Consider the following 24,154-nt stretch of genomic DNA (forward strand, 5'->3'; position numbering starts at 1 on the left):
GCACCAGTTTAAGACAGCACCTTTATGAAAGGATCAATACCTTAATTAAGCAATTATAATTAACAGGTAATATTAAATAATTCCAATTCACACATTCCCTATTACCTGAAGCAGAAAGAAAAAGCAGGGATTGAACTTGAATTATATGCCCAGTTACAGCCATCTTAATGTGATGCTTTTGACCTACACTATTACTTTCTATTACTTTCTTTCTGTCTATAACCTATGATATGATATCCTTAAAACATTTCACTCAAATTTCTTCTAAATGTATCCAATAAGCTTAGCCTAAATCAATCTAATTCAACACAATTTGAGTAATTTCCTTGTAATTCTAAGATGTACGCCTTTGTCAACAGTAACTCAAAAGCCTGAAGATGGAAGACATAATTAGCAAATGCATATAAATACCAGCCATAAAAATTCAAAAGGAAATGCAATGTGAATTTAGCCTCCCATTTCTTTTCAGAGAAATCCTTTCCTGTACAACAGGATGGCATTAATCTAGAGCTCCCCCAATCAGTTTTTACTTTACTACCTTTTACCAACACTTGTCCATATGAAAATCATAAAGATAACCTTGTCACAAGTGACTCCTGAAATCACTATAAAAAGAATGTGTCTTTTAACAAAGTAAATATGGGCGGACCTTTTGAACTGACCCTTAAGAGTTAAGATGCTACAAGTAACAACACTGTAATTTAAAATTCACACCAGCTAACTTTACCATCAAGCTATGGTATTCTTTCCAGCTTTAGAACAAAATACAACCTTGTTAAACATATTATGGTTAACCAAGATCTCAAAAGAAAATCAATCTTGAGCCTCAAGGGGTATATTCCTAGGAGACTATTTTGATTGATACTGCTGCAGTTAACAGCTCAATTCCGCTGACATTAAATGAATGATAAAAACATTAAAACAAATCAAGTATTTAGAGTTCAACTGTCAGAAAGCTACTGCTTACAAATAATCTGTGTAGCATCCTTTCTCTGGGTTAAATTACTACATTTTATAAGATGCTGTTATATAAATAAATCTCTTTCAGTTTCTACTCTTTTCTAGAAATATTAAGAATATTACTTTATTGACAAAAGTGCAAACAAAATTATGTTTTCCACACCTAAAGGTATAAAATATTTTTATAACCTGGCTTCCTATTTCTAGTTACAGGAAGGCAATTAAGGTGGTTTCCCGTCTGTTTTACTGGCAGTTCCTCCAACTATCCTTATCCTAACATACAATCTTTTCTTGAGGCACTCTTAGATGATTAACAATTTGACCAAAAACTATTTTTAAAGTAACGAGTAAATAAACATACTATCATTTTCAAATGCTAAACAAAGAGATCAAAGGAATTTATTCTAGACCTATACCAGCCCTGCCTATAGCTATAAACATGTCCTGAAATCTTGAAGATTATTACATTTCTATCCACTAGTCAAAGAAATATTTAAGGCTCTATTAGTTTCCTGTACATTAAGTTTATATTTTTCTATGAAAAAGACCAAATTTATTCAAAAGAAAAAAATCCATTAGTGGGAAAAAGAAACTATTTGCAAAATTCTCCAGCTAGAAATATCTTTTCTAATAAGCCATTCTTTTAAACACAAATAATTAATTTTTTTTTAAATCAGGAAAAGAGCCATTTACCTGTACATCTCAAACTCCTAGGTGGTATCTGTTTAAATTCAAAATAAACATGCAAAGAGGAGTTTCAAACATGCAAAAGGAGTTCTACAAATAGATGTCTAGTACCAATCTCTGAAACTCCAGGAAATTAACACTTCAAGTATCTCCAGTGACTGGCAGGAAATATTCAGGAAGCATCCTGGAAGCTAAGGCTCAAAACCGGTTAAGCTTTGCTGATACAATTTAAATGAGACATGGGATAAAGGTCCAGAAGAATTGAAACTGAAGTGCCAAAGAAAATTTACCACCACTGTCGAAAGGAACCACAAGGATGAAGTCATTCCCCCAACAACCATTGTAGACAATGCACACTACCTAAGAACCTCCATGCTAGTGGCCTCTGGGAGCCACCATCAATTCTTCCCTATACATTCCTAGAGATGTAATTTATCTACATACCAACTAGAGGAGTCAATCACTCATGCATGCTAACCATATGTCAACCATCATTCTGGGCACTTCACCTACCAGGCTTCATTTATTCCTCACATCAAACCTCCAAGACGGCACTATCCCATTTACAGATGGGAAAACTCAGAAGCATAGTAACTCATCAGATTTTTTTTTAGAAGAGGAAAATGTTACCAATCAGGATTCAAATCCAAACCTGTCTCCTTCCACACTGGCCCCTGGTTTCTTGCTGGAGCCCCAACTTTCTCTACAGAATTAAAGCTATAACACTGTAGAAAATCCTGTACTTAACTCACCCATCCCCTAACTAATAATGGCAACTTCACAGAGCCACTACTACTCTTCCTCTCAACATTCAACTCTTATGACAACATTAATGCCAGATGGCATACTAGCGGACAAACACTGGGTTAGGCTATTTATAACAATTATTTATTGAGCACTTATGATATGTCAGATATTGTTCTAAATGTTTATAACCTCATATGGTAGGTTTTATCAATACCCTTATTTTATAGATGAAGAAACTGAAGTACAAAAAGCTTTAATAATTTGCACAAGGCCAAATTATGCTAAGTGGGGATTTGGCATTCAAGTCAGTTTGCCAAGCTCTGCAGTGCATGCTCTTAAATACCTTCTTCTCTCCCTAGAGGTTTCTGATTTTACCGTCTTAACTACGTAAGCTAAGTATCATCAGTCCTAATTTATAGATGAGGAAACAGAGGCTAAAAAAGGTGAAATACAGTTGACCACTGAACCCAGGTTTGAACCGCATGTGTCCACTTACATGTAGATTTTATACAGTAATGTGAATGTATTTTCTCTTCCTTTTAATTCTCTTAACATTCTTGTTTCTCTAGCTTACTTTCTTGTAAGAATACAGTATATACTGTGTTAATCAACCTTATTATCAGTATGACTTCCAGCCAACAATAAGCTGTTAGTAGTTAAGTTCTGGGGGAGTCAAAAGTTATAGTACATTTTTAACTGGGGGGGGATGGCACCCTTAAACAGCACTTTGTTCAAGGGTCAACTGTAATCTGCTTAAAGTCACACAACTTTTACGGGTTAAGGCATGATTTGAATCCACTTTTTTTTCACACTCCCAAGATGTTACTACACCATGTCAAGGGAAGATACAAACTATAAAAAAGGAAAGCAATGATATTCTATGTATTTCAAAATAGCCCACTGAAAACTCTAGATTTATACAAATTCTCCTTAAAGATGTTTAACTATGAAAAAAAATTTTATGGCAATGAGAAACTGCCAAAAATGGCCTCTTGATTATTATGAGGCAAAAAAAAAAAAAAAAAAAACCCTTTAAGTTTTTAAGAACTGTATAATCTTTTATTATGAGGCCACATAATACACTCAGTCAGACACAAGCATGCACCATGCTCCCATCTCACAACCACTCCCTCACGTCAATAGACAATATGAGAGTCATCTTTATTAGTCATGCTCCTTTTCCTAAGAGATGAAGAAACAAAAGCAACATCTAAGAATACACCTACTTTAGGCTACTCTCTTAAATCTGTTGACATTCTGAAAGCAGAAGTTCAAGATACAGATGTTATTTAAAATACAACTACCAAGAAACAGGTACATGAATGAATGCATTTAATATTCTTTGTCTCTTGTGAAGAAAGGATTTGCCTTTCTGAAATCTGTAAACCAAAAAACAAAGAGAAAGCCTCAGAAAAGTGATTCGTCCATACCACCAGACAAAAACATTACTGCTTTCAAATGCTGTTTCTAAAGACGCAATTAGATAGTATAACTCCTCTGCAGTTAGGTACTTTGGTATTTCAGAAAATGTCTTCCACCAGTTATCCATCCAGAGTAAAACTGAGCAATATAATCGTGACTCTCTTATTTCCCACATATCCCAGGGGTCTCAGGCAGCAAAACAGATTATGCGTATAAGAAACATCTATTCTAAACTACCGGTCCTACTTACGACAATCAAGCTTACATTCTCAAAAAACGAAAAAACAAGTGAGGAAGCAACCCGTAAGCTCCACTGCAGCTCCTTTGTACCAGATACAGATTTTAAAAACCAAAGGATACAAGAGGACACACTGTAATCTGTAAGTATCTTTTATAGCATCTTGCAGACCAGGGGGAGGGAAAAAAAGACTATCGCACACAAGACCATCCAGAGAATAAGTGTGGTTGTTTCAGAAGGAAAAAAACAATATCCAGAGCTGTTCAATGCTTTTGAAAAACAACCAGTGCGTGTAATGAAGAGGATTAAATATTTTAATGAGGCCAAAGGAATCAAGTAACATGTGAATGATAATTTAGTGGTCCAAAGTGTAGTGGACAAATTCTACCATCAACCTCCTTCCTAAATGATGCTTTGAAATAGGGAGGAACTTCAAGAAAGGAAATCACCTCGTAACATTCCATTAAATTCAGAGTTGTGTGTGTGTGTGTGTGTGTGTGTGAGCTGAAAAACAAATCTGCGTTAATAAAAAACTGTTTTCGTTCTTACAAGCGAATCCAGTCACAGACCATTATCAAGTCTTGATATGCAAATACAGAGATGCAGTCCATCCCTTCCCTCTCCATTTCCACTTCCCTTCCAGTGATTCCTTTCAAATAGCTATTTAAACAAGCACAGATGCTATCTGAAATGAAAACTTCCCTTCCATTCCCTAAGCTAAAGACAGTAGCTTTCTCAGGAAAGCAGAATAAAGCTCAGTCAGCCCACAGCACCTCGAATCCCGAAATGCCCTGTTCCAAAATAAAAGCGAGTATCCTAAGAAAGTAATTCCTTGTAGACTTCACAAAGGAAAAATAAAACAAAATCTGGAAAATAAAAAGGTGCAAACAGGCAACTAAAAGCAAACCACCACACCCTCAACTCCGCGGTGCAACCCGTCTGCCAGGGGCCTTTACCTTCATTTTCCATCGAAACTGCACTTGGGTTGATGGCTACAAAGTCTTTAGTGTCAGCCGTGGCCACACTGGGAATAGAGAGCAGAAGGGGACAAGGAAGAGAAGCCCCCGGAATCCCAGGCTGTCACCCCCTCTCCCGGCCACACGTCCCACGGCTGCTCCCACCACCCCTAGCAGCAGCATCTGCAAGAGAAACCAGGAGAAGCGGCGCTGACGACAGAGAGGGCGAGGAGGGGGACCCCCGCCCCGCCACCACCTCAGGAGCCCCCAGATCGCGCGCCCACCCCCTCGATCGCCCGCAACGCCCCCAGCTCACGCCGGCGGGGCGGCGCCCTAGAGACACTCCCAAGCCGGGGTATCCCCAGATGCCCCTTCCCTTAGGACCTGGAAGTTTCTGGAAATGGGAAGCAATAGGTAATACTGGTGCCCTCCCAAAGCCCCAGACTCCCTTCCTCCGGGCTGCGGGGACTCACCCGCGGGGCTCGCGGGAGCGCCCCGCGCGCCTGGGGCGAAGAGGAGTGGCTCGCCGAGCGGCGGCGCCAGGCGGGAGCCTACTCCCGGCGTGAGGAAGGAGCGAACGGGAGGGCGGTCGGGGAGGGGAAAGGAGAGGAGGTGAGGGGACCCGTCACGGTCGGCCCGGCCGGCTCGGCGCGGCCGCGCTGGTCTGCTCCCGCCTCCGCCTCCTGCGCTCGGCCCCTCCCCGCCGCCCCCCGCCCCAGCACGCCCCGCACTCCCGGGCCCGCCGTGGACCGAGCTTTGTCGCTACTACTTCCGCTGCGAGAGGAGGGCGCGCACGCGTACTGGCACGCACAGGCGCAGACGGCGGAAATGAAGCGAAGGCCGAGCGGTCCGCCCCGAAAGGGCTCTGGTTGGGTGCGGAGCGCTACCGGAGGAGGGCGTCCGGGGCCGGTGGCCCGCCCCGGCCCTACCTGCCTTGTGGAGATTCCTCGCTGACCCCCGGGAACGGTGCCCGCCCGTTTCTACGCACCCACTGGGCGCGAGGGTCGGAGACCCGCCCGCTCCCCAGCCCCGGCCACACATTCTCAAGAGGCAGCCGTGGGGTCGGGCCAAGCGGGCAGGCTCGAGCATGCTCCCCGTCCCGGAGGTATTTGAGCTCCCTCAACAAAGGCGACTTAGGAAGCCCCTCCCGTCGGGGTGGCCGTCACAATCTCGGCAGACGACGCGAGGACCTCCGAGGGAAGGGGCGAACGCAGAGAGACTCTGGTGTTCTCACTGGTACTTCCCACCCTCACTTGCAGACCCTTGTACGGCCTCTTTGCTCTGACTGCGGGAGGAGGTCATCGCCGGGCGACTTCCCAAAGTTCTGTCCCGATGAGGGATCTGCTTCGGTGCCTGTATGTAATGAGAGGCAAGGATCAGCCCCAGAGCTCAAGGGAGGGCTCAGCCTTTTTTACTCATTTCAAGTGTGTGGAACTCGAAAGATTGGAACAACTAGAAATTGAGCGTCCAGAGATAGAAGCCGAAGAACGGGCGTTGCCTTCGGCCACTGGCTGTGTTTTTTTGCCAGCATCTAATCCAGATCCCCCAATAAGTGATTTTTATAGATGGTTGATGTTACTAAACCTTAGTAAACCAGGCACAGGAAACTAAACTGAAGCCCTCTCGCACCCAAATCCACTAGAGGGCAGGGCTACACCTGCTGAGTTCGACCGCATCCTCCACAAAGAACTGTCTAGAGACCGCAGAAGAAAAGTCCTCCCTTGTGTGCTAGAGATATTTCTCTCCATCAACACGTATTCTCTTTAAAAACTTGCCCCTTATCTCATGTCCTGTGACACTTCCCAGTATGTTCTCTGACCACATGTTCAACGTCAAAATAAGCAAATGGACCGGGTTGCCTGTCTTCCCTGTTTAATCCCAAGTAAGTGAAACTAGTCTAGGATCAAAAGTCCTGGACAGTTTTCTAGATTTACTTTTCAATTAAGAAACATTGAAATTTTATTCAACGAAGTCACTTTTAAATTCCAAAACAAACCATAAAAATTAGGATGAACTAGTTTCTAGTCTCAGAGTTACTATCTATGACACACCTTTGGCTTACATGGTTAGTGAATTTTGTCTACCCGGTGGTGTTATAAGTCTCATTTGTACAACGATGAATGTGCTATCTCTTGCTCAATGTTGTAAACAATTTGTAATGATTATTAGTTACTATACTTATTGGACCTTGACAGCACAGCATACTACCAAAAACATTAGCATCTAAAGTAGAAACTGTAAAAATAGACATTATTTGATATGAACATATGATCTTACAAAGAGGGTAATTTCACAGTACAGAATTTGATATTGGGTTTCTTTAGTTAGCTCAGACATTTTACCTGAGGTAACTTCAGAATTATCTGTTGTGTACTCCAATACCCCAGCATTAACACTAAATTCATAATTAACTCCCCAAAGGATGTATCACCCCATGCCTTACACCCAAAGTAGCTGACACGGAAATTTTACTTTTTGGTTGCCTAAATTGTGAAGGCCATTGTTCCTATTGCTAAGGTAAAAAAGAAACTGGATAAAACCGGCTTTGTCCAGAAGAAGTGTTATATATTGCATTCTAATTCCACCGTTAGTCATCTCACAAATTCCTGGGCTTGAGAGCAGCAAAAAGCCTTAAAGGATAGCTGGTTCAACCACTCAGCAGATCTTTCAACCTCATCAACACATCTTCACAGTGATGTTCTGTTCGGTGTCTGAACACCTCTTCCACCAAACTAGCCAACATCAGTAGCACCAACTTTGACTTCCTATGTATATGAAAGACAGCATGTATTAACACTATTCAAGCCAGAGCAGTGGGGAATGCTTTAGCCATGAGCCTCGGAAACCTCTTCCTTTTCCCAGCGTTTATTCCTATGACCAGCTAACCTGCCATGAGACTTTTGTGTAGCAATCTCTACCTCCTCATCTTGGGGGAAGGGGACTAAACTATAGGTACACTGCACAATATACATACATAGAATGATATTTTAGATACAGATGTAGGCATAATAACTATCCTTCTATCCCTCAAAAGATTGTTGTGAGGATCTGATAAAGTGAAGGTAGGTTGTAAATTATAGGCATTATAAAAATATAAGATTATTATACAGAGAAACAAGCAAAAGCATTGACTCTTAGCTAGAATGAGATTAATGGCAATGAAATGTATTATGTTCAAGTTCCCTCTTATTTCTTCTTTGTGAATCAATGCTCTAAAAATCTACTCCTGTTCTGAATATTTAACCTACGAAATTAATTATGTATCTGATGCAAAAAGTGTTCACATATGAGCAATAAAGGAGAATTTGTCAGGCATCTCTGCTTGGGGGAAATGTTACAAATAGGGAAGATTGAGGAAGGAACAGTCATGGTGTTCTAATTTTATTTATACTATGCCTTATTGCACAAAGGATGTGAGCATCTTGTTTTTAGTATGAAATTTGATAGCTGGCATTTTTATAAACCTGGATAATAATGGAATATGTGGCCTTTTGGGATGTAAAAATTAACCTGGAAAAGGTTATTTCAAAATACTTCCTCAGTGTTTTATTTTAAAGGCTATTTTAACCTTGTTTTAAGTACCAAAGGTTAATAGTTAAGGAATTGTATCCAGGGGCTAGAAAAGAAGTTGTCATTTTTTTTCAAGGTAGATATTTTAAAAGCATCTAAAGACATGACACTTTATTTTTATAAGCTAACCCACTCAACGGAAGAGCCGAAATATTTTTCTTCCTATGGGAAAAGGACATGCTAAGGGTCAAACTTGGGGAAGTACAGCCTTTTACTATAAGCAGTGTCAGGCAGAATAAGTGTCTAACAAACACCTGCCAGAATTGCTATCCATCTGCTTGGTTCTGTGTCTTAGCAGTGCTGGAAGAGTAAAAATTAGAAGCAAGAATAAAAATGAGCTACCTGTGTTTTGGCTTTATTAGCACAGAGATAGGCAAGTACTTTACAAATATTTTATTAGCCCACAAAATTGCATAGCTTCCACCCTTGCTAGCATTCTAAACATGAAATCCTTGCTGAAACTGAGCGGAAGAAACTAGAGAATTTAAAGTGTACTTTTAATTTTTAAAGTTTATGTGTGACTCAGTTTCCCCATTCAACACGTTCTGAGCCTATGGTGATATTTGGGATCTTTGGTATTTACTACTAATCTTCTGGATTGGAGGGGAGGGGTGGGGGTGGGGACAGAGGTAAAGATAGAAAGGGAAGGAAAAAGAGCAAAGTGAGTTGGAGTCCCATATCCAGAGGTTGACTCTGGACTTCACTATTTCCACACAAAACAGACACACAATATACCAAGATTTATCTTGAGGTAAAAATGTACCCATTTAAAAGATACTCTGCCTATGGGGCGCCTAGGTGGCTCAGTCGGTTGAGCATCCGACTTCGGCTCAAGGTCATGATCTCCCAGTCTGTGGGTTCGAGCCCCGCGTCAGGCTCTGTGCTGACAGCTTGCTCAGAGCCTGGAGACTGCTTCTGATTCTGTCTCCCTCTCTCTCTGCCCCTCCCCGGCTCATGCTCCGTCTCTCTCTCTCTCTCTCTCTCTCTCTCTCTCTGTCTGTCAAAAATAAACATTAAAAAAAAAATTTTTTTTTAAGATATTCTGTCTAGTTTCCAAACCAGCCTAATTCATCTCTGTGCCAAAAACTATTTTGTCTGCAGTAAAGACCATAATAAAGACCTATTGAATAAATAGGTAATCTGGAAAATGGTCATCATAAATACATATTTGTTGCTGAATGAATAAACATAATTCCACCTTTAAAAAAAAAAAAACAATCCCATCTTTGACTTTGCTACTTGCTACCTATGATCAAACTAAAGCATGAGCTTCTACTTTCCTGTAAAGCAAAGAAGAATTCAGGGATTTTCCAACGTTTAAAAGTAAACTTAAATCTTCAAACCACAAAGAGGTTAGCTAGGACAACTTGGTCTGAACAAGAAGTCCTAATCATTGTAAGAAGTATTAAAACCTGAGCAGTGCTCAGAGAAGATGGAATTTCACACCCAGATTTTGAACCCAGGTAACCATGGGTTTAATTGAAATTAAAAGATAACAATGTTGAGATGGCTGCTTCCATGCACAAAGGAAATGTCAGCTGAGCTTGTGCTTTGGATTTTGATGGCATGTGTATCAATGCCTGACAGAGTCAAAGCGTTATAATTTCCTGCACAGTCTTCAGTTATTACCTTAGGATCAAAACACAGAATTTTAATTCTTAGACAAGACAGCTTAAAGACTAGGTTTAAGCAACAGGCCTTAGAATAGCCAACTACATTAAATTGGCACTGGCTAGCATCTTCTACTAAGTTTGAAAGTTTTGCAGGTGGGTTGGTTGTCATAAATTAATTGAAACTATCAAACAGATTCTATATTTTATCTGCTGGCCCCCTGCTGTGTCTGCAGTAATAGCCTAGGCCTCCTCCCTCCATTTATATGCTTCCTCAATTTCTCATCAAAAACATTTTTCATCTCTCTTTACTGTGTTGCACACTGAGGTCTGAGAGAGCCTTGGGAAAGGTTGCATTTCCTCAAACTGCCAAAATGGTACATTTTGCACTTAGAAATTTTCTAGCCCACCATTTTCCAGAAGTCAAATATTTTTTTGCAAAGCTTGCATCTTTGCCTGAACTTGTCCCAAGTCCTTCCAGGCCCCCTGCAGAAATCATCTCTCTCCACTGTGCTTCCTGATGTGAGAACAAATGAGAAAAAAGGCACAAAAAATGCCATTATGGTAATAAATTAGAGAGGGTGATCAGTGCAGAAATTGCCTAAGGTTTTATGAGGATTCTAAAGTTTAGCCCTGGACAGTCAGGCAAACAGACCATATTCATATTGAGCATACTACACAAAATAAGGAAGCCACACCAAAAGGTTTATTATGAAATAACTAACAGAGAAAGGAGAATTGCAACTTGATAAGATGGTTTGCAAGACTGATGATAGAGAAGGAGAATTACAAATTGGCAGGAAGGAGTTTTTGCAACACAAGCAAACTGTTAAATCTTGAGGTTAGAAAATTCATCACTACAAATAACAATCAGATGGAAAATTAGATTAGCAGGGCTGCCTGGATAGCTCATTGGTTAGGCGTTCTGCTCACGTAATGACCTCCCAGTTTGTGGGTTTGAGCCCTGCGGCAGGCTGCAAGCACTGACAGTGCAAAGCCTGCTTGGGATTCTCTCCCCGACTCGCTTGCTCTCTCAAAAATAAATGAAACTTTAAAAAATATATATTGAAAATTAGATTAGCAGCACATTATATACCTTCAGGCAACTTTGCTTTCTTGGTTATAAAAGGCAATGTTCACGTAACCTATTTCACAAGATACTAGAAATAACCTAATATCGCCAAATATTCTATATTTGGGGAATTAAGAAAATGGGGATTCTGGAAAGAAAGGGGAATAAAGCTTTCTACAGGACAGGAACAAATAAGCCGAAGTACAAACGTGGGGCTTGAACTGGCTCAACCAATCCCTGGTTCAAACAGTTGAATGCAAAACGATTTTCTAAGAAACTGCTACCTCAACCATAGGACTATTGATATTCTAAGTGAGCACTGTCCCGCTGTAGAATATTGAACAGGAAGCTGACAAACTAGAAATGGCATCAGGCCTTATGAGGAGAGCAAAAGGAACTCTCTGTTATATTCCAAATGATAAAGGACATCTTGTAATGAATGTTACCAGTGATCCTCAATCATCCATTCCCCTCCAGGATCTTTAGTCTAAATTAGTGTTTCTCAATGTGTGGCCCCCACTACCAGGAGCAGCAGCGTCACTTGGGAACTCATTAGCAATGCAGATTCTCAGTTCCCACTCAGACCTACTGAGTCAGAAATTCTGGGTGGTTGGATTTAGCAATCTGTGATTTAACAAGCCCTCCCCATAATTCTGAATGCTTGGAAGTGCTGCAGCCACCTTATTACCCATCTTTCCCCTCTTCTTCAGAAAAGCCACCACCACAGATGACAAAGCAGTGATCTGAGGAAGCCAAGTCTTTTAATACATAATTATGCTAACAAATCAACCAATCCTGCAGCCTGTCCTACCACAGGACTTCCTTTAATATGAGATAGTAAATTATATTTTCTGTTACTTGCAGCTAGAAGCATCCTAATTGACAGAGTTCTAAATGAGAAAAAAACAGTTTACTTTAGATAAACAGGTTAATGTATTGGTTGATGCTTTGGGTGCTCCTACACAAGTTAAAAGAATTCAAAGTACTATGTCATATGAAATGATAAAATATTAAATAAAGTACTTAATATTAAAGGCAATGTTAATCAGTGGGAAGTTACAGAACAAGATGTAAGTCAGAAAAAACTGAACAAGGGAGTGTTACCGGTTTGTTTTTTAATTTTTTAATGTTTATTATTTATTTTTGAGAGAGACAGCACGAGCAGGGGAGGAGCAGAGAGAGAGGGAGACACAGAATCAGAAGCAGGATCCAGGCTCTGAGCTGTCAGCACAGAGCCCGATGCAGGACTCAAGCCCACGAACTGCCAGATCTTTACCTGAGCCAAATTCAGATGCTCAACGGAATGAGCCACCCAAGCACCCCTCTGTTTTTTTAAATTAAAGGTTTTCCGTATTAGCATATTAGTAAAAAATTGGCTATTAATTTCAAAAACTCCTTTAACAAATTTTACTTATTACTAATCAGGAGTATTTTTAAATTATGTAACTGCACATAACTCTTGAAAACTAGTTAGATTTTAGAATTTTTAGGGGTGCCTGGATGGTTCAGTCAGTTAAACCCCGGACTCCTGATTTCAGCTCAGGTTATAATCTCACGGTTTGTGAGCTCGAGCCCTGCATTGGGCTCTGCACTGACAGTGTGGAGCCTGCTTGGGATTCTCTCTCTCTCTCTCTCTCTCTCTCTCTCTCTCTCTCCCTCCCTCCCTCCCTCCCTCTCTCTGCTCCTCCCCCACTTGTGCTCTCTTTCTCTCAAAGTAAATAAACTTAAAAACAAAAAAAATTTTATTATACAGTTATGTGCCCTAACATCAGGCTTTTTCTTGTTTAATTTTTTTTTCTTGTTTAATTATTCAGCTAATGACTACTTAGTGATAGATTCTACTGCGAAATTGCTAAAATAAAATTAAGTTTACACCTTCCTGAAGTATGCCGGTCATTTTTTTCCAAACAAACTTGACAAAAATATTTATTATTTTGAAGTTTGCACATCAACTTGTTTTTATTTTCTGACTTAGAGCAGTTAAAAAGCTATAATGTTAAGAAAAATATCTTAAGGGGCGCCTGGGTGGCTCAGTTGGTTGAGCATCCATCTTTGGCTCAGGTCACGATCTCACAGCTCGTGAGTTTGAGCCCTGCGTCGGGCTCTGTGCTGACAGCTCGGAGCCTGGAGCCTGCTTCTGCTTCTGTGTCTCCCTGTCTCTCTGCCCCTAACCCACTCGCATTCTGCCTCTGTCTCTCTCAAAAATAAATAAACATTAAAAAAAAATTTTTTTTTAAAGAAAAAAAATCTTAATATATTCTTCCCTGGTTTAAATGATTAAATTGTTCATTTTAACCCTCAAAAAGCACTTTGAAAGGTAAAGATTGCATATTTGATTAAAGAATTTGTATTACTTTTAGGGAAATGAGAATCAATTTTCAGTGAACAGCCAACAAAGCTACACATTTGTTTAGGGCTTTTCAGTTGGCCTAACAGTTCCATGTACATAATTAAATTTAATCCTCACAACCATGTGAGGTAAGCAGACTAGATCTTGTTAATTGCTTTTCATAGCTGACAAGGCTGGGACTCACACAGGTGAAGGAAGCTCTTTGCACAAGAATTTCTCACTCCTCAATGTCAAAGTCAGGAGTCAAATATCCGTCTTGGCTTCAATTTCCTTAATGCTTCTTCAGTGACCCATGAGAGAATATTTAAGAAGCTGCCCTGTTTATTGAATTACCTTTTACAATTTATCATTTGTTTTGTTAAATTCTTGCATCTTTCAGCTCAATGGGGCACCCTGCAACTCTGATGGCCATTAATTCCCGAACCTAAGATATCTGCCCCATAGCTCGTTTGATGACATTCAAGAATACATTAATTAATAAGGGCTTTATTCTACAACATCATTGGTCATTGTCTACATCCATTCACTTGTTTAACCTTCGGACACTGGGGAAATCATGCCAAGCAGAAGCTATTCTAGAATCCCTTGGGTTTATCTTCTCAGAGTTGAAATTACTGCTAAAATGAAAGTATAATCCTAAGAGTAAATAATTACAGACAGGCATTTTAGAGAGATTATTCAATAGGTAATTGAGACATGTTCATTAACATGCCTTATTGAAAAATCAGCAGAATACATATAAAGCACATGTTCTGAGGATCTAAAAGCCACTGAAAGGTATAGGAATACTTATCTTTCTGAGTGGTAAATTTTTCTTTCTTCCGAGCTTATAATTATATTTACATATTAACCAGACTGTGGGCAAGGAAAAATTAAAAGATTTTGTTTTTAATATTAAAACTTCATAATGGCTTTAGATAGTATGGAGGATATACAACTATTATATTCCATAATTTAAATTAACAATTAAAAATCTCAGTTGCAACGTCATTTTAGTGACTAAACAGCTACAAAAGAAGGAATTAAAAAGATAAAGAGATTTTAGATTATTCTTATGATGAGGGACAGAAGCAGAAAAATGTTCACCTTTAGCCCAGAAGGCTGATCTACAGCCTGCATAGTTCTGATAAGGATCAAATACATACTGGTTGCTACATTCTTAAAGGGTCTTATGACTGCCTGTACATCTCACCAATAGTTAATTAATATCCAGCTGAATGATAAACACCAGAGACATTCTGTGAAAGTAGCTGCACAAGTAGAAATTCAAAGAAAACATTTATGATCTAATACTGCCTGTGCATCTCCTCATACTTGAGCATTAGGCATGTAACCACCAACTTCATACAGCAAAGGTGCAGCTCTGTCTGCCATGCATGGCTCTTATCTCTGTGCTACTTAAATAAACTTAATAAGTTGCACCATGTCTCAAGAATTCTTTCTTGACTGTCTGGCTCAGGGATCCCACAACACTTATAGCAAGACACTGTTTAATGACTTCTTGCATTATGGAAAATTATATGATGCTACTAGGCATGGGCAGCCTAAGTTAAGAATCTGTGAAGCTTTGGGGTGCCTGAGTGGCATTTAACCATCCACCTCTCGATCTCTGCTCAGGTCATAATCTCACAGTTCGTGAGTTAGAGCCCCACACTGGGTTCTGCACTGATGGCATGGAACCTGCTTGGGATTCTGTCTCTCCTTCTCTCTGCCCCTCCCCTGCTTGTGCATGCTCTCTCTCTCCCTCCACCTCTACCTCTCTCTCTCTCTCTCAAAATAAATAAACTTAAAAAAAATTTTTTTAAGAATCTATGAAACTTTAAATCATCATCAGTATCCCCCAGACTTTGAAAATGACTCTCCATCTTCCAAATGGTATACATGCTTGAGAAGGTACAACCCCTGTCAGCACTGGTTTTGAAAATATGCATCACCAAATGGTCTTCATCAGTGGTTCTCAAACTGTGGTCCCTACCACATGGGAACTTTGTACAAGTGTAAATTCTGTGGCCCCACCTCAGACTACTGAATTAGCAACTCTGGGAGTAGCACACGCATACTATAATTTAACTGTTCCTTCATATGATACCAGTGCTAAAATTTGAGCACCGGTTTACAGGAAACTTAAAACTTTCATCTGAAAATATTTTGATCATGCCAATAGTCCTCAATTCTAAAAAAAAAATAGCATGAGAGAATATATCTGTTTATCAGTATTTTAAACTTCCTCCAGCATTTCTAAAAGAATGACTTAAATTCTTTTTTTTTTTTTTTAACATTTATTTATTTTTGAGACAGGGAGAGACAGCACGAATGGGGGAGGGTCAGAGAGAGAGGGAGACACAGAATCAGAAACAGGCTCCAGGCTCTGAGCTGTCAGCACAGAGCCTGATGCGGGGCTCGAACTCACGGACCGCGAGATCATGACCTGAGCCGAAGTTGGATGCTTAACCGACTGAGCCACCCAGGCGCCCCAAGAATGACTTAAATTCTTAAAAGAATTTTAACTCTTAAAATTATAGGGCTTTGAACTTCTTTGAGTAGATACCTGTTGGCCTAAAACGAGTTATTTTAAATGACCAGGAGAAAGGGCATTAAGACCATAAAGAGATCATATTTTTCCCCTCTTAAATAACCCTGAGCATCAAATCATCATAGCCACAGTTTGGCATGGAGGAAAACAAAAATTAGAGGGACACTGCATGGGCAATGGAGCATTAGTTGTGCTCCAGCCATAAGCCAGTCCTTGTTTTCTTACTTCAAGTCAGAACCTTTGGAACAATGCTTCTTTGACCAGGTGTATCAAGTTTTAGCAGCCCAGTTAGATGAATGAAGTGGGGGAAATCTTCATAAGTGGAAAATGCCATTCTATTGAAGCAGTTTATTCCTTAGAGAAATAGTTTGATCCTTTAAAAATAAAAAAAGCTATATAACATTTCAGAGGATATACACTTTTTTTTCTGAAGTACATTATACAGAAACTATGTGTTGGGGACAGAGCAAAACAATTGTTTTAAAGACTAATGAAATAGGGTTTTACCTGATTCAATCAATGTAAGCAATTTGATTACAAACTATGCACTCATATATAAGACCAAAATACTACTGTGATAAGCTTTATTTATTTTGATATGTACTTATAGGTCATAGTCTAGTTTAGTGGCAAAAACTATAATAGAGTTAATGGTATAGGACACAATTTTAAGGACTGCCAACATTTAAGGACAGTTATTTGTATAATGAAGGAAGAAGAGGAAGATGAGTCAGGAGTTTCTAGCAAGAGGAAGATGTACATGAGAAAACTGGGCATTTGAATACATCACCAAGGAGCAAAATTAAGCAAAGAAATCCAAACTAAAGGTGATTTTATCCAGAGACAAGTTACAGTAACTATATTATAATTGCAAATAACAGATGAGTTTGCAATAGCTTGATTACATCTTAATGAATTCTTAAAGACTTTCTTTCATGCTATAATCTTTCTGCTCCATAGTCTTTAACAACAATAAGATGCTTTTTCTCTGTGTGTGTTAACTGGCCTGCTTGGAAGGATAGTAAACAGTGTGTTTAATACCAATTACACCAATATGGGAGTTTTGAGATCTGTTGTATTTGCAAATTATTCCATAACAAATAACAAATATAAATGGGGTTGTGTGGGTGGGTGAACCTTTGAGTTTTAGCAGTATCAGAACATCCCCATCTTCATAGTGCTACTTACTACAGAGTAAAACACACTGAAAGAACATCCTCTCATTCCATGGAGTTGGGAGCTGCTCAGAGTAAGACCACACACAACATTACTTTTAAAGCCACCCTGTGGCCTTGACTCTTGTGCATCATGTGTGGTATAAATGTCATTTTTTGTGTCATACTTTCCTCCAGAGCTAATTTTCTTGGAAACCAAGGAAACTTAAGTTTCAGAGCCCTTCACTTACAGAGGCCCCTTTAAAGGCCCTTAAAGAGATTCTAGCAAAGTTTTGATGGTCTTACGGCTTGGTAACATTTGCAAAGGATGTTTTTACGGCGGTTGATTTTAGAGTTACTCTTTTGGCTGACTTTTCCTCTGTCACAATTCTCCTATCAGGTAGCATTGGAGTGCCCTAGGGCAAAATTTTGGATCTGGCTTAAAGGAAGTTGAGATGGAGATACGTTTAGGTTTCATTTGGATTTGGATTTCATTTATACAAATGTGGGTTGTGCACATATCTGTGTATGGTTAAGTTATTGCTGGCTGTGCTGGTAGAGAAAGGACATCCAAGAATATTTCTACTTCCTGCTATTCTAAATCACAAGGCCTGAAAACCTTATTATAAATGCATCCACTGGTGCCCAGCACCTGAAGTATGTGGGTGGAGAAAGAGATCCAGAAGCTAGTTTATGGAGCTTTTTTATACTCTAATAAAAAACAAATATTAAATATGTTAAAGGAGTATCTGGATTATTTGTTATTATCTCTTTAGAGACTATTAGAAAATCATTGTCATGTAAACTGGTCATTAAAGAATCTATAGTCCAAATGTATGAACAAAATATCTTAGGATGCATTAATTAGTTAATACACATATTTTTCCAGATTTTGTGATCTCAAATTTGTCACCCAAATTTGTTGTGATTTCTTATTCTATTCTAATAGTCACTATGTCTCTAATTTAATAGTTACAATTTTGTATTCTTTTTCTTAAAAGAAGTTCCCCCAAATTGAGTAATTTTTAAACCTCTGTTAAAAAAGGGACAGCAGGGGGCGCCTGGGTGGCTCAGTCGGTTAAGCATCCGACTTCGGCTCAGGTCATGAGCCCCGCGTCGGGCTCTGTGCTGACAGCTTAGAGCCTGGAGCCTGTTTCAAATTCTGTGTCTCCCTCTCTCTCTGACCCTCCCCCGTTCATGCTCTGTCTCTCTCTGTCTCAAAAATAAATAAACGTTAAAAAAAAATTTTTTTTTAAAGGGACAGCAGGCCCAAAGTGGAGTCATTTATACTAAGTCTCGTGTCACCAAACTGAGACCTAATACCCAATTTAATTACAGTTTTAGCATCTCCCAGGAATGAGATCTTAAATTGGTCAATTTGGAATCACCTGGTTAGCACTAGTGGGGTAATCTGCCTGATAGACCCCTGCTGTCCCCTGAAGGAAGATGACCTTGCCACAACCAATCTGCTTTTTTTTAGTACAACTTCCTTACCCTTTTCCCTTCTTCCTGTAGAAGTGTTTTATTTTATACAACTTTTCAGATCTAGTTGGGATGCTGCCCAATTCACAAATTGTTAAATAAAGCCAATAAGGTCTTTAAAATGTACTCAGATGAATTTTGTTTTTTAACAGATTTGTTGGCAGCAGGGGGATCCAAAGGAAATTTCTGGTGGATTCTGGGATGAGAAACACAGGCACTAGTATCTATGAACCCTTTGAACTCTCGGTCTTTCTCACCATTTCTGAAGGCTGTGGATAAATTCCTCTTGGTTCTGAGCTCTGCTGCCTTTGTATTGAGCTCAGGATCTAATTGGCTTTCTAGTCCACATCAAAGGGTCAGTTTAGACAGACAGAAGGCTCTAAAAGAATGACAGGCCTTAGCCCTTGGTTTAGTCCATAATTCTCAGTCTAGGACTTAGCAGGTCAGTTTGATCTGGTAGAAGTTTCTTCCTGGAACCTGAGTCATTAGCCCTTGGTTTGTCCACAGTTCCTCATTTGGTTGGAATCCTAGTCCCCAGTTCCCATTTGATGGGGTATGCTGGTTCAGTCCTTTCCCCAGTCCCCCAGTTCCATGTTGGAAATTGCCGGTGGTACCCATAAGGCCTTTCATTGGTCAGTCCGCAGTAACATCTCTTTGGTTACTTCTGGTGTGTTATTGTGCATATGCTTGTTTGTATTGTTTTGTGTAGGTAGAGGCTATTGCTAATGATAATCTCACAAGCCAAAAGCCATAAAGTTTTATGCATGAGTCAAGCACTTAAAAATTTCTGTGCAACAAGGTACACTGTAAAACACCACACATACCCCAACCTGGAGTCACATCCCTTTTAGGTATAAATTTGGCTCCCAAAGACCCAAGGTGTAGCTAAAGAAATAAGATCCTTAAGTTCCAAAGAACTGAGTGTGCCACCTTCTAGGACACCTGCTTATTTTATGTCTGAGAACTATGGTCCCAGAAACTGTAGATATCTACAAAAATGGGAAAATCTTACTAAAAACAACCAGGAGTTACAATGGCCATTACAGGGACTGTACCAACTAGACAATATTGTTCATTTAAAGTGTACTTGAAAGCAAAGGTTACTAAATCAAACAAACAGAATTGGATACCTATTTTCATTGGCATGCAGAAGCCTTCAAAAGGCTGCAAAATTCCAAAGTAGCTTCATGGAAAGATTTGTTGCAAAAGGCTGATGGAAAACTAAAGACATAAGAGATACTCAAAACAAAAGATTATAAGAATGATGTAACTCCTACCACTCCCCTCTATTCTGTATTTGAGCACTCTTTCTAGTAATCCTCTATCTGAATTATCGTTCCACTCTGAAGAGACTACAAGACTGTTAAACAAAAATCCAACAAGGTAGTGGCCCTACAGATGCCCCCATATCTACCTTGGAAGGAGGGTTCCCATATGGACTCTTGCAGGGTTGACAGGACTCTGAAGGATTTTCTGGTAAACTGCTACATTATTCCCCTAAACAGCCAAGAGAAACTAAAATTAAAATTAATTGAAATCTTTACTAAATTCTGATAAATACTAGAGCCTACATATGGGATCCTGGAAAAGTTGGCAGAAGCCAGCAAAGGGTGAGAATTCATACCAGAGTCAGCTCTCCCAAACCTCTGTCTATAATGCCTGGTGGAAGGAAGAAAATAAAATTTCATGCTGTCCCTTCCTCTCCAAACCCAGACTCATTGGTATTAATCTCTTCTCTCCCAGTGACAGCCATTACCTTCTTATTTGTCTTGTTTTGTGTCCTGAGAACTTGGTTTGGTAACTGTCAGATTGAGGACTCCAAAATATAGCCAGTTGTACCCCATTTATGATTAGATATAGCTGGACAGAAATGTGAGTTAAACTCCGTTTGCATCTAGGGTCCTACCAAACTGCTGCCAGCCCTCAGAGAAATTACCTAAGTCTTTCTTTCTCTTGGCTGCTTTGGGAGTGGCTCTGGATCTTGGGACGTTAATATCTTGTGTACCCTCTTTGGGGATGCCTCTTGCATCCAAGGGGCTATTCAATACTGTCAGGAATATTCACTGTTTGTCCCAGCTGAAAACTGAGAAGATACCTGAAAGGATTTTTTTTCAAAGTTGCTCTGTGGTCAGAAATTGGCCAAATTGGAAGCTGATATTAAGGGCCTGATATAACTTTTAAAATGCTCTTCTGAACTAAATGTACCCACAGGGAAATAAACGTCCTGAAATCTTTGTGAAAGGATTTACCAAAGCATTCCAAAGACAGTTCTAAATCCAGAACATAAGAATCTTTTTGATTTCCATCTTAGTTAAAGATCTCCCTGATATAAAGGGGCAAACCGAGGATAATGTAGTTGGATGAATGGTTTAGCCCCTTGATATGTAGGCTAAAGCCTAGTTCTTTGAGGAATTAAAACCAACTGTCCTTATCTTAGAAAATTTTGGGGGCACCTGGGTGGCTCAGTCGGTTAAGCGTCCAACTCCAATCAGGTCATGATCTCATGGTTCCTGGGTTCCAGCCCTGCATCAGGCTCTGTGCTGACAGCTGAGTCTGGAGCCTACTTCAGATCCTGTGTCTCCCTCTCTCTCTGCTCCTCCCATGCTCGAACTCTGTCTCTCTCTCTCTCTCTCTCTCTCTCTCTCAAAAATAAATAAACATTGGGGAAAAAAAATTTTTTTAAAAAGAAAAGAAAATTTGGCAAACCCAGAAATAGAGCTCTAGAAACAATTCAAAGTGCACCTATCCTTTTTGCCAGTCCCCAGATTTCCCCCATTCGTTTCCAAAGGCTTGTAAATATTGTAAAAATTCTGGCCTTATGAAACAGAAGTTCTTCTTGGAAGAACTTATATTCTTTCCCTGTGCTTTAAGATGTAAATGTCCTACCTGGTCTCTTCCAGGAACTTATATCTAGGCCATCTCTTTGAAATGCAAACTTCAGGGAAATAATTCTCATCAGAAGGGAAAAAGAGGGTAAGGCTGTTTGGAACTTGATGAATAAAAAAATCTTGTCTTTTCCGCAAATATTAGTAAAAAAACAAAACAAAACTGTAGGTATGTGAACAGATGAACATAACTTATTCCATCTGCCAGCAATGTACTTTCAATCCAACTTCATTTATAACTAATGAGTTTTGAGGGCACCTGGCTAGCTCAGTTCATAGAACATGTTACTTTTGATCTCAAGCCACACGTTGGGTCTAGAGCTTACTTTAAAAAATAAAATATATTTTTTAAATAATCGCTGAGTTCTGTATTATTTAGCTATAATTTTGTAACCAAAGCCGTAAGTTCTCTGTCTGTATCTATCTGTACGTTTATGTGTGTGTATACATAAATTGTGTTGTAGATGTGTGTATTTTCCTACATCTGGGTGATATTGCCAAAATTAATTTGTAAAACAACTCTATTTAATTGGCTTAAAGAAAATCAAGCACTTATATGAATGAAATATTCCTAAAATTCTCAGCAATTTAATGGGAACTTAACCTAAATGATTTTCAAAATTGCATGATCAAAGATTAATCTTTAATAATAAAAACTAGTTTAAGTTTGTAAGTTTAATTGAAGCAGGCATGTCTTTAGAGTCATTAGCCTTAAATATAATACTTTTATTCTACCTAGGTTTATTAAATGTCAAATAAGTTCATGTTATCTCTTACAAAATTTGTCAGAAAAACAAAAAAGCTTGAGATGCTTATTTTGTCTAATGTCTCATGAAGTTTTCTTAAGTAGTTTAGACATAATTGCTAAGAACAACTGAATTAAATAGATGTAAATGGGATAAGAGTTTTTTGGTGAAATGTTCAGCAATAATTATGTTTTATGGTATGTTTGTCTAGAAAACAGTTTCCAAACCATTTTGGTTACTTGAAACTTTAAAAGTTTTGCTGAGCTAAGTTAAGTGATGAATTAGGTTAAATTCATTGACTATCTAGACCATTTCCAAATACAATAAAATAGTGATGTGTTAATTACCAAACATATTTTACCTACTTTTGGCTTCTTAGTACAAAGGAACTAAAGATTTTTGGGTTTTTTTAGTAGACATATCTTGCAACCCACTGGAAAATTTACTATGAGGAAGCATGTATTTCTAGACATTATGAAATGTGTTCATATATTTACCCATAAAAAGAATGCTGGCATAACAGATTGTTCACAATTGTTTACTTCTTGATTTTCACTAGAAATTCAAATTTTAAGGGGTAAAAATGTTACTGTATGTAACTGAAGCTACTAGAAATAATAAGGGAAACAATTTTGTGGAAGAAAGGTAGGATGTGTGTTTTGGCTGAGAAATCATCAGGTATAGATATGTGTTTTTCTTAGGGAGAAAATAAATAAGTGAATTTGTCCTGGTTGTTTCAGAATGGAAGAGAGGAAAAGAGAGAGTTTTACCTTGTGTAGTCAGTTGGCTAAAATTGTTTCTTAAAATAAGTTTTTTCTTAAAAGTTTTTTTTTTCTTAAAATAAGCTTTGATATCAATAATGTACATATGCTTGACTAAAATTAAAACTTAATTTCCTATCCTGCTGAAAGGATAAAGTTTTCCTGGCCCATTGGTCTGCTCTTGATAATAAGAGATTGTTGAAAGGTGTTGTTTTTTTGTTTGTTTGTTTGTTTATTTGTTTTGCTTTTTAAGTAATCTGCCTTGAAAACAAAGATTCTGTGTTTTATCAAAATGGTTTCCTGTGTTGCTTGTTGTCTTTGTCAGGTCATGATTACTTAAGAAAGGAAGTCTTATCTATTAAAAGAACTAAAGTTTTGTTTTGTTTATAACAATTTAACTTGCTGTATCTACCTGCAAAAAATCTTTAATTAGCACTCTGATGAAACGGATAACTAAGTATGTTTCACAGTGACCTATGATCCTATTTGACCAGTGTTTTTAAATCTTTTGATATTTTTGACAAACTTCCCCAAAATCAAATTCTAAATGAAGATTTTTTTGCATTGGAAGTAACCTTGGGGTTTTGTAGAGTCCCTGGAAAGTTGCAAATGATTTTTTCTGTCTCCTTGTAAAAAGAGAGAAGTTAAACTAATTAGGTTTATATGATTTGTTAAATTACATGGGAAACATTATCAAATGAGAAGTGATGCTAAATCTTTTTAGCTATATTTTTATGGATGTATGTTATTAATTTAAGTGTTCTGGAAATTATATGATATTCCTAGAAATCTGATACTTGTATAATGTTATCAGTCATAATTCTAGTTCATATCTTAAAATGTTGTATGTCACAGACATTTCTTTAAATTTTTTTAATGTTTATTTATTTTCGAAAGAGAGACAGAGTGCAAGTGGGGGAGGGCCAGCAAGAGGGGGAGAAACCTAATCTGAAGCAGGCTCCAGGCTCTGAGCTGTTAGCA

At 38.7% G+C, this 24,154-nt stretch overlaps 2 protein-coding genes across 5 annotated transcripts in view; one reads left to right on the top strand and one right to left on the bottom strand.

Annotated features, from left to right (window-relative positions):
* Positions 1-24,154, bottom strand: part of ATP2C1 (ATPase secretory pathway Ca2+ transporting 1) — a 169,658-nt gene that overhangs the window by 128,692 nt on the left and 16,812 nt on the right. The gene's annotated exons all lie outside the window — the stretch shown is intronic.
* The window catches only part of PIK3R4 (phosphoinositide-3-kinase regulatory subunit 4), a 199,451-nt gene continuing 181,254 nt past the window's right edge, over positions 5,958-24,154 (top strand). For 2 of the 3 annotated variants that reach the window (XM_042998259.1, XM_042998258.1), the window contains exon 1: positions 5,958-6,892. The gene's annotated coding sequence lies outside the window, so the exon portion shown is untranslated. Of the gene's footprint in view, positions 6,893-16,857; positions 16,973-24,154 lie in introns of all 3 variants that reach the window. The other variant, XM_042998257.1, reaches the window with a different exon arrangement.

This window comes from Panthera tigris, chromosome C2 (assembly GCF_018350195.1).
Source record: "Panthera tigris isolate Pti1 chromosome C2, P.tigris_Pti1_mat1.1, whole genome shotgun sequence".
Taxonomy (NCBI): domain Eukaryota; kingdom Metazoa; phylum Chordata; class Mammalia; order Carnivora; family Felidae; genus Panthera; species Panthera tigris.